Raw genomic sequence first — 12,302 nt, forward strand, 5'->3', positions numbered from 1 at the left:
AGAGAGGCGGAGTCCATGAAATACCACCCCCTGCAGACTGACGGGAGTCCATGAAATACCACCCCCTACAGACTGGGAGAGGCGGGGTCCATGAAATACCACCCCCTGCAGACTAGGAGAGGCGGAGTCCATGAAATACCACCACTGGCAGACTGGGAGAGAGGCGGAGTCCATGAAATACCACTCCTGGCAGACTGTGAGAGAGGTGGAGTCCATGAAATACCACCCCCTGCAGACTGGAAGAGGCGTAGACCATGAAATAACACCGCTGGCAGACTGGGAGAGAGGCGGAGTCCATGAACTACCACCGCTGGCAGACTGGGAGAGAGGCGGAGTCCATGAACTACCACCGCTGGCAGACTGGGAGAGAGGCGGAGTCCATGAACTACCACTGCTGGCAGACTGGGAGAGAGGCGGAGTCCATGAAATACCACTCCTGGCAGACTAGAAGAGAGGTGGAGTCCATGAAATACCACCCCCTGCAGACTGGAAGAGGCGGAGACCATGAAATACCACTCCTGGCAGACTGGGAGAGAGGCGGAGTCCATGAAATACCACTCCTGGCAGACTGGGAGAGGCGGAGTCCATGAAATACCACCCCGACAGACTGGGAGAGAGGTGGAGTCCATGAAATACCACCGCTGGCAGACTGGGAGAGAGGCGGAGTCCATGAAATACCACCCCCTGCAGACTGACGGGAGTCCATGAAATACCACTCCCGGCAGACTAGAATATCTAAGTACATTTGACCTTATTTTGCTCCAAGAGACTTGGGAAGAAAAAGCATTCGAGCTCCAAGGGTTCACATCCTGCTGTATTCCAGCAAATAAAAACTCAACCTTTGGCCGAAGATCAGGCGGTCTGATGCTTTTTGCATCAATATCGACAATAGGTGAAATCGAGGCAATGGATCTTCATATCCCTCCCCCTAGTGTCATTCAGGTGGTAAAGATCCCACTTTGGTTAAAGAAGCAGCCTCAAGCTGTAACCATAATTAATACATACCTCCATCCTAAAGACAAACAAAAAGGTGCAAAAGACCTAGCCAAACTGATGAAAAAAACAATGGAGGAAAGCGATTCTGACTCATTCTTCCTGACAGGGGACTTCAACATGCTTCTAATTAATAAAGAGCAACCTAGCGACCTTACCCGGGACCTGAACGTTGCATGGGCCGTGCCAACACAAGGCCATACAAAAAACAAGAACTCAACAAAGCATTCAAAACTTCTACTTCGTCATTTTGAACAACTCAACTTAAGGGCCCTGAATGGCCGCTACCCTGGTGATGATCCACCAGTTGCCACCTTTCATGCGAATAATCAATCCTCCCATCTCGACTACATGTTCACCTCCTTAAACATGCTTTGTCGGGTAAAGTCCTTTAGAATAGGTACGACAGACCTCAATGATCACCTGCCACAAGAGGCAACAATAAATGCCACTTCCTATCTGGGAGTTGAAACATTCACAGGCCTCGACACAGACATTGCCCTAAATTTAAGGCGGCTTCGCTGTACCGCCGAGAACATCAATTCAATTAGCTCCACGGCGATAAATCTCTTCTCCCAAGCCACCAGCTATGCATTCAAGGGATCGGACGTCTGGGACACTTTCATCAAAACCATTAGGGAGCAAATTGTAAAAAAGGTTCCCACTAAGCTACATCATCAACAGTTGCCCTTCGTGGGATACACTCATGTCCAGAAATGAAACCACAAAAAAGATTAGTAAATCAATTACTGAGACAGTTGCGAAAGGAGCCTACAAATCATAGCTTGCAAACTGCCCTACGGGAAGCTAAAACAAAATTGAAACGGACAAAATGGGGCAATCAGCAGCGAAGGAACAAAGATTTATGGGTGAAACTAGTGCACGAGGGGAAGCAGAAGAACAGCTCCAGATTCTGGCAAATGGTTAAAAGAATACAGAATCATGACCTTCCAGGTCAAAACTCACACGTAACGAAGAAGTATGGTCGAAATACCTACTGGACCACTTCCATGAAATACCACCCCCGGCAGACTGGGAGAGAGGCGGAGTCCATGAAATACCACTGCTGGCAGACTGGGAGAGAGACGGAGTCCATGAAATACCACCCCCTGCAGACTGACGGGAGCCCATGAAATACCACTCCCGGCAGACTGGGAGAGAGGCGGAGTCCATGAAATACCACCCCCTACAGACTGGGAGAGGCTGAGTCCATGAAATACCACCCCCTGCAGACTGGGGTAGGCGGAGTCCATGAAATACCACCTCTGGCAGACTGGGAGAGAGGTGGAGTCCATGAAATACCACCCCCGGCAGACTGGGAGAGGCGGAGTCCATGAAATACTACCCCCTACAGACTGGGAGAGGCGAAGTCCATGAAATACCACCGCTGGGAGACTGGGAGAGGGGCGAAGTCCATGAAATACCACCCCGGCAGACTGGGAGAGTGGCAGAGTCCATGAAATACCACCCCCGCGCAGACTGGAAGAGAGGCGGAGTCCATGAAATACCACCCCCCGCAGACTGAGAGAGAGGCAGAATCCATGAAATACCACCTCCGGCACCTGGGAGAGGCGGAGTGCAAGAAATACCAACCCCGGCAGACTGGTGGGAGTGCATGAAATACCACCCCCCGCAAACTGGGAGAAAGGCGGAGTCAATGAAATACCGCTCCCGGCAGACTGGGAGAGAGGCAGAGTGCATGAAATACCGCTCCGGCAGACTGGAGAGAGGCAGAGTCCATGAAATACCACCCCCCGCAGACTGAGAGAGAGGCAGAATCCATGAAATACATCCCCCGGCAGACTGGGAGAGAGGCGGAGTCCATGAAATACCACCCCCGGCAGACTGAGAGAGAGGCAGAGTGCATGAAATACCACCCCCCGGCAGACTTGGAGAGAGGCGGAGTCCATGAAATACCACCCCCTGCAGACTGACGGGAGTCAATGAAATACCCTCGCTGGCAGACTGGGAGAGAGGCGGAGTCCATGAAATACCACCCCCTGCAGACTGACGGGAGTCCATGAAATACCACTCCCGGCAGACAGGGAGAGAGGCGGAGTCCTTGAAATACCACCCCCTACAGACTGGGAGAGGCGGGGTCCATGAAATACCACCCCCTGCAGACTAGGAGAGGCGGAGTCCATGAAATACCTCCGCTGGCAGACTGGGAGAGAGGCGGAGTCCATGAAATACCACCCCCGGCAGACTGGGAGAGGCGGAGTCCATGAAATACCACCCCTACAGACTGGGAGAGGCGGAGTCCATGAAATACCACCGCTGGCAGACTGGAGAGAGGCGGAGTCCATGAAAAACAACCCCCTGCAGACTGGGAGAGAGGCGGAGTCCATGCAATACCACCCCCCACAGACTGAGAGAGAGGCAGAATCCATAAAATACCACCCCCGGCAGACTGGGAGAGGCGGAGACCATGAAATACCACTCCTGGCAGACTGGGAGAGAGGTGGAGTCCTTGAAATACCACCGCTGGCAGACTGGGAGAGAGGCGGAGTCCATGAAATACCACTCCTGGCAGACTGGGAGAGAGGTGGAGTCCATGAAATACCACCCCCTGCAGACTGGAAGAGGCGTAGACCATGAAATAACACCGCTGGCAGACTGGGAGAGAGGCGGAGTCCATGAACTACCACCGCTGGCAGACTGGGAGAGAGGCGGAGTCCATGAACTACCACCGCTGGCAGACTGGGAGAGAGGCGGAGTCCATGACATACCACTCCTGGCAGACTGGGAGAGAGGTGGAGTCCATGAAATACCACCCCGGCAGACTGGGAGAGAGGCGGAGTCCATGAAATACCACCCCGGCAGACTGGGAGAGAGGCGGAGTCCATGAAATACCCTCTTCCCATAACACCCCCGGTCTCATACACACATAAACACACACTGAAAACACGTCCCTCACACACCCATGCCCTTGCTCACACACAGACATGGGCACACCCCACAAAAATTCACGACACACAAAAAGCACTCACGCAATACACCTTCATAGCACAATCATGATACACACCTGCTCTCACTCCTATAACAGACACATAACCTCACACAAACACACACTTGTTCATACACAGACACATGGCACAAAACATGCTTAAATGCACATCACACGATTAGACACACACTGGCTCATGTACTCTGTTCACGCAATCACAACAGGAGCACAACTTGGTTCAATCTGTGCGACTGCAGGCCAGGCCCCTCCCCACCTCCAGTGATTGGTGCCTCTGGCTGTCACTCACCCTCTGCTCCCCCACCCCCCCCCCCCCTCACTCCTACACCAGTAGATTATCCAATTTTGTGGCCGCAGGGACCAAACGTTTTACTTAATGTCTGCCTCAGTCATTTACCGCACAGGAGATTGTGTCTGCTAATGTGAGTTAATTATGCATTTAGGGATAGTCAAATGGCAATTATTCCTCGGAGCAAAACCTCTTTTTACATGTTCCCTGCTGCTTTTTTCTCTGCTAGCTGCTGATGGCATTTTAACTCAGAGCACCGAGAAAGCACTGAAAGGGTTCTCAGAGTGAATATTTTTAAGGTGCACACATTCATTACATTTAATTGCTCTGCCGCAGGCACGCAGCCTGCCTGTTCTGTGCATGAGAATGTGTGTGTGTGTGGTGGGGGGGGGGGGGGGTGGAGGGGGTGCTTTCCTTTACAGGAACCCACAGGTGCAGGCCTGGGAGCCAGAGAGGAGAGATCAGGGCCAGGAATGTGAAACCCACTGCAACCAGGAAGAGGGACACTTCTGCTACCAGGAAGAGGGCAGCTTGTGCCACCAGGAAGAGCGCAGCTTGTGCCACCAGGAAGAGGGCAGCTTGTGCCACCACGAAGAGGGCAGCTTGTGCCACCAGGAAGAGGGCAGCTTGTGCCACCAGGAAGAGGGCAGCTTGTGCCACCACGAAGAGGGCAGTGTGTGCCACCACGAAGAGGGCAGCTTGTGCCACCACGAAGAGGGCAGCGTGTGCCACCAGGAAGAGGGCAGCTTGTACCACCACGAAGAGGGCAGCTTGTGCCACCAGCAAGAGGGCAGCTTGTGCCACCAGGAAGAGGGCAGATTGTGCCACCACGAAGAGGGCAGATTGTGCCACCAGGAAGAGGGCAGCGTGTGCCACCAGGAAGAGGGCAGCTTGTGCCACCACGAAGAGGGCAGTGTGTGCCACCAGGAAGAGGGCAGCTTGTGTCACCAGGAAGAGGGAAGCTTGTGCCACCAGGAAGAGGGCAGCTTGTGCCACCAGGAAGAGGGCAGCTTGTGCCACCAGGAAGAGGGCAGCTTGTGCCACCACGAAGAGGGCAGTGTGTGCCACCACGAAGAGGGCAGCTTGTGCCACCACGAAGAGGCCAGCGTGTGCCACCAGGAAGAGGGCAGCTTGTACCACCACGAAGAGGGCAGCTTGTGCCACCAGGAAGAGGGCAGCTTGTGCCACCAGGAAGAGGGCAGATTGTGCCACCACGAAGAGGACAGATTGTGCCACCAGGAAGAGGGCAGCGTGTGCCACCAGGAAGAGGGCAGCTTGTGCCACCACGAAGAGAGCAGTGTGTGCCACCAGGAAGAGGGCAGCTTGTGCCACCAGGAAGAGGGCAGCTTGTGCCACCACGAAGAGGGCAGCGTGTGCCACCATGAAGAGGGCAGCTTGTGCCACCAGGAAGAGGGCAGCTTATGCCACCACGAAGAGGGCAGCGTGTGCCACCAGGAAGAGGGCAGCTTGTGCCACCAGGAAGAGGGCAGCTTGTGCCACCAGGAAGAGGGCAGATTGTGCCACCACGAAGAGGGCAGATTGTGCCACCAGGAAGAGGGCAGCTTGTGCCACCAGGAAGAGGGCAGCTTGTGCTACCACGAAGAGGGCAGCTTGTGCCACCAGGAAGAGGGCAGCTTGTGCCACCACGAAGAGGGCAGTGTGTGCCACCAGGAAGAGGGCAGCTTGTGCCACCAGGAAGAGGGCAGCTTGTGCCACCACGAAGAGGGCAGCGTGTGCCACCAGGAAGAGGGCAGCTTGTGCCACCAGGAAGAGGGCAGCTTGTGCCATCACGAAGAGGGCAGCCTGTGCAACCAGGAAGAGGGCAGCTTGTACCACCAGGAAGAGGGCAGCTTGTGCCATCACGAAGAGGGCAGCGTGTGCCACCAGGAAGAGGGCAGCTTGTGCCACCAGGAAGAGGCCAGCTTGTGCCACCACAAAGAGGGCAGCGTGTGCCACCAGGAAGAGGGCAGCTTGTGCCACCAGGAAGAGGGCAGCTTGTGCCACCACGAAGAGGGCAGCGTGTGCCACCAGGAAGAGGGCAGCTTGTGCCACCGCCAAGAGGGCAGTGTGTGCCACCAGGAAGAGGGCAGCTTGTGCCACCAGGAAGAGGGCAGCTTGTGCCACCACGAAGAGAGCAGCGTGTGCCACCATGAAGAGGGCAGCTTGTGCCACCAGGAAGAGGGCAGCTTATGCCACCACGAAGAGGGCAGCGTGTGCCACCAGGAAGAGGGCAGCTTCTGCCACCAGGAAGAGGGCAGCTTGCGCCACCAGGAAGAGGGCAGCTTGTGCCACCAGGAAGAGGGCAGCGTGTGCCACTACGAAGAGGGCAGCTTGTGCCAGCAGGAAGAGGGAAGCTTGTACCAGCAGGAAGAGGGAAACTTCTGATTCTAGGAAGAGAGAAGCTTCCGCCACCTCAAAGCATTTACGAATTAGTATTGGCAATACCAGTGCATTGTCAAACAGCAGGCACCTGCTGGCACCATTACTCACGTATTTCTACCCTGACTTACAACTCACTGAAGATCGTACAGTCATTTGCATCCCCAACACGATCTAGTTCAGATATTTGACACTGAATGTTTATCCAGCATCCAAAGGTGTGACACAGATACGAAATGATGTATGTTTGGAAGGGACGCGCAGCATGTTCTGCATTTTGAGTGTCGCTGTCGCACTCTACACCTAGGAGCCACCTGGCCCTCCATCTTCATTGAGTCCTCACTGAAGGATTCTGGTGCCCTCCCCCCATCTTTGTCCTGATGAAGACCCCGGTGTAAGGTGTTAACCAACCTACGTTGAAATGTTGGGGTCGAAACGTCGACACTTCCTTTCCTTTGGTTGATGCTAGCCCTTGAAACAACTGAGACTGTATTTATTGTGCTTCATGAACTGGGTTTAGCTTTGTACACATTGTATGAAAGCTCATGTATCATTGGCTTGATATTGAAAGTCTGATCTGGTTCTTAAATTGATTCATGATTTCCCCCTTTTTTTCCATGTTTTTCCCAGGATCACGTCTCCTCACTCTAATTCACTTACGCTTCCTCCTTCTTTCTCTGTCCTGCTGGGCACCTTTTGTACAGATAATATTATCTTATTTCTATATGCAAAGTAGCAATATGATTAAATAACATTTGCTTCTGAAAAGTAATTGTTGCAGAATATTCTTATGCTTTTATGATTCTATTTGTCATAAGTCTGGTCAGTCCTTAAATACCGGGGCCATTATCTACTGTACTAAGCTGTTTGTAGCCAAAGCACCAAACAGCCAATAGCAAGGTGGAAACTCTCACAAACACTCAGAACTACTACAAACATAGCTCCACCATTTCCAAGTGCCAACCGTCTTATTGTTTTACTTGCAAATACATCAATGAACAGAACTGCTTTAAAAATCACACAACGGAACAGAAACATCTTATCATTTCCTACACCGGTGAGTCCACCTGAGTGCACAGGCCCTTAAAAGCAGCAGCACAAAGTAACACTCACACACACAACCAACCATCACCGTGGATGCACCTTACATCAATCACTTCAATAGGTATCACCAGAGGCAAATACAAACCCAGCAGGTGATGCACCTTGGGAGAGAAGAGGCGCCTATGCATCGCCAGAGGTCACTGGTGGTAGAGGACAAGACAACCCACAACTAAGGGTAGGCGGAGTTCGTGGAACTCTGCGAAGTGGCAAATAAACTCAGCAGAGTTCTGCAAGCGGTGGAGTATGGTGCAAACTGCCGTTCGTGCTGATCTTCCTGCCGCTTGGGTACAAATTCTATCCGAGAAGCAGCTCACGCTCGCCAACTTACTGCTGGTGATCGCAAGTGGGAAAGCTCATCTTTCTGCCTCTCGGGTAGAAATTCTACACGAGCAAAAGCTTGTGATCGCCAACTATTGCCGATCATAGGCGGGGGAAAAAACTCTGCTGTGCTATCCAGAGCAGAGTTTTCTGCACTTCACGAGCTCTGCTGAGTGCAGAAAACTCCATGAACAGAGCGGAGTTCACCACCCAGGGTTACTCAAAACCAGAGTCACTGGTGGGAAGATGAGCAGGTTACTCACCACCGGAGGTCACTGATGGAAGAGGAGCAGGATACTCACCACCGGAGGTCACTGAAGGAAGAGGAGCTGGATACTCACCACCGGAGGTCACTGATGGAAGAGGAGCTGGATACCCAATACCAGAGGTCACTGGTAGAAGAGGAGCTTGATACCAACCACCAGAGGTCCCTGATGGAAGAGGAGCTGGATACCCACCACCAGAGGTCACTGGTGGGAGAGGAGCTGGATACCCACCACCAGAGGTCACTGATGGAAGAGGAGCAGGATACCCAACACCAGAGGTCACTGGTGGGAGAGGAGCTGGATACTCACCACCAGAGGTCACTGGTGGAAGAGGAGCTGGATACTCACCACCAGAGGTCACTGATGGAAGAGGAGCAGGATACCCAACACCAGAGGTCACTGGTGGGAGAGGAGCGGGATACTCACCACCAGAGGTCACTGATCGAAGAGGAGCTGGATACTCACCACCAGAGGTCACTGATAGAAGAGGGACTGGATACCCACTACCAGAGGTCACTGGTGGAAGAGGAGCTGGATACCCAACACCAGAGGTCACTGGTGGGAGAGGAGCTGGATACCCAACACCAGAGGTCACTGGTGGGAGAGGAGCTGGATACCCAACACCAGAGGTCACTGGTGGGAGAGTAGCAGGATACCCATGGCAGAGGTTATTGGTGGAAGAGTAGCTGGATACCCACCACCAGAGGTCACTGATCGAAGAGGAGCTGGATATCCAACCCCATAGGTCACGGATAGAAGAGGGACTGAATACCCACTACCAGAGGTCACTGGTGGAAGAGGAGCTGGATAGCCAACTATATAACATAAGGAGGAGTATCACCATAGATAAGGCTAAAGAGCGATATCGGTGGGATGGAATTCTAATGAAAAAAGAAGAAGTCCTTCTTTGTTTTTAATGAACCCCTCACTCACCGACATGGTCGGTGACATGCTTCATCATCGGGGCCACCTTGACAGCCGAGTGCCATCAAGGTGTGCTGCAACACCTGGGATACAGTGGAGCGGGTATGTGAGTGATGAATGTAAAGAAAAAAAGGTATCAGTGAGTTAAAATTTGTCCTGGTATGGCTTATACAATATTTTATTCTAAGACTACTGGACAAAAATAAAAACAGTGCCTGATCGATACAGTGATGGTTTTATTCTGACCAAATGTATCTGTGAGGTATGTGTGAGGTCTACATGTTTCAAACCGTAAAGGAAATTACCGGTTTTTCATCAGGACCAAAATAAAGGTGTTGGGTGGTCAGGGTACACTAACACCCTGCCGTGCCTGCAACCCTTTGTTCCCAGATAACAAAATATGTTATAGGGCAGGGAAATAAGCAACCCAAAAGTGGTTGCATTAAAAGCAGAAAAAACCTGTGAAGAAAAAGAAATTTAATTTTAAGTCAACAAAACTAGTTACATGCCTGAAACGTAGTGAAGTGACGGATCTGCTCTTTCTGTGAATCATCCCACATCCAATTAAAGCGAACTACTCAGGTGCGGTGGTTGAGTGTTGTTTTAACAGTGAAAGTTTTGGGTTGATTGTAGACACACCTATCAATATAAGTGTGAAAGGGAACGGGCAAAGACTATTGACTACCGGTTCATTACGGCTAACTAGTGCGTGCCTCGGTTTTACTCATATTTTAATGGTGCCAGGGATTACCGACGTGCTAAAAGTACAACTTGATCCAAAATAAACAATACAAAACAAACACAACACATAACACATATTGTAAATAAACCGTGCTCACTCCTCTTTAGGGGTTTAGAATGCTTCACGGGATTAGAGGGAAGGGGGGCCACAGTATAGGAAACATATTCTGTGGAATGGAAAAGGTTTTTGGAGATCAGCAAAGTGGTTGGGTGGGGTGCTAGTCGGCACCGTATATGATGTTTGGGTAGGGTGACTAGAAACATAAGTGTTTCTTTTAGTGCAGTCGGGATTTACTTACAGCTTCAGTGGTCTGTATACAGCCGTATACCTATTTCGCCCCTCCGTACGCCCGCTAAGAGCCAAGTGCGGGGATGTATTTAAAGGTAGCCGCCATTGGATTCGGGGTGGGCGTGGCTAGCATGACGTAAAAACGTCATGCGGTCACATGGGAATCTACGGAGGCCCGTCAGGTTAGAGGTTACCATAGAAACGGAACACAAATTTTCTAGAGCTCCAGTGGGAGGAGAGTTCTGACTCAAAAAGGGGGGTGGTCAAGGGAACGTGATCTCATACATGGAGACAGAACCAGGGATAGCCATTAAGCATGGTATGAAGGGATGTGTATCACTACATGGCCAGACACCAGTATCTAGGAGAGTACATTCGCCCAGGGTATATTATCGTTCAGGCCGTTCAAATGTGTGGATAATCTGTATATCCATCTTTGCTCTTTTTCATACAGACATTTTTGTATGTTTGGTCCAGGGGTCATTTGCTCAATGATCGTCTAAAACATATCCTTTGGTGTGTGGCCTTTCTCAATGAAATGATCGGTAAGTCGGGTTGCATTTTTCTTGCAGCGTATGGTGCTGCGATGTTCGCATATCCTTTGTTTGACTTTCCGGGTAGTCATTCCTATGTACCGCTTGTTGCAAGTGCACTCGATTAAGTATACCACATTGCTACTGTTGCAATTGGTGTGTGAAATCTGCCTCCAGATTTTGCCAGGCTCCAGATCTAGTGTTTTGGTATTCCTTGTCAGATGACCCTGGTGGGAGAGGAGTTGGATACCCAACACCAGAGGTCACTGGTGGGAAGAGGAGCAGGATACCCAACACCAGAGGTCACTGATGGAAGAGGAGCAGGATACCAACCACCAGAGGTCACTGGTGGGAAGAGGAGCTGGATACCAACCACCAGAGGTCGCTGATGGAAGAGGAGCTGGATATCCAACCCCATAGGTCACTGATGGAAGAGGAACTGGATACCCACTAACAGAGGTCACTGGTGGGAGAGGAGATAGATACCCACTACCAGAGGTCACTGGTGGGGGAGGAGCTGGTAGCGCACCACCAGAGGTAACTGATGGAAGAGGAGCTGGATACCCAACCCCAGAGGTCACTGGTGGGAGGGGAGCAGGATACCCAACCTCAGAGGTCACTAGTAGAAGAGGAGCTGGATACCCACCACCGGAGGTCACTGGTGGAAAAGCAGCTGGATACCCATGGCAGAGATCGCGGGTGGGAGAGAAGCTGGATACCCATGGCCAGAGGTTACTGGTGGGAGAGGAGCAGGATAGCCATGGCAGAGGTCACTGGTGGAAGAGGAGCCGGATACCCAACACCAGAGGTCACTGATGGAAGAGGGTCTGGATACCCATGGAAGTGGTCACTAGTGAAAGAGGTGCTGGCTATCCAAACATCAGCAGTCACTGGTGGGAGAGGAGCTGGACACCCAACACCAGAGGTCACTGGTGGGAGAGGAGCTGGATACCCAACACCAGAGGTCACGGATGAAAGAGGAGCTGGATACCCAACCCCAGAGGTCACTGGTGGGAGAGGAGCTGGATACCCAACACCAGAGGTCACTGATGGAAGAGGAGCAGGATACCAACCACCGGAGGTCACTGATGGAAGAGGAGCTGGATACCCAACACCAGAGGTCACTGATGGAAGAGGGGCTGTATACCCAACACCAGAGGTCACTGATGGAAGAGGGGCTGTATACCAAACACCAGAGGTCACTGATGGAAGAGGGGCTGGATAGCCATAGGAGAGTTCACTGGTGAAAAAGGTGCCGGCGATCTAACACATGAGTTTACTGGTGCAAGAGGAGCTGGATGCCCATGGCAGAGGTCACTGGTGGCAGACAATGTGGATACCAACCACCAGAGGTCTCTGATTGAAGAGGGTCTGGATACCCATCAAAGTGGTCACTACTGAAGGAGGTGCTGTATACCCAGCACCTGAGGTGCCGGTTATCCGACACCAGCAGGCACTGGTGGGAGAGGAGCTGGATACCCAAGGCAAGAGGTCACTGGTG

Source organism: Lissotriton vulgaris, chromosome 11 (genome assembly GCF_964263255.1).
Source record: "Lissotriton vulgaris chromosome 11, aLisVul1.2, whole genome shotgun sequence".
Lineage (NCBI taxonomy): Eukaryota > Metazoa > Chordata > Amphibia > Caudata > Salamandridae > Lissotriton > Lissotriton vulgaris.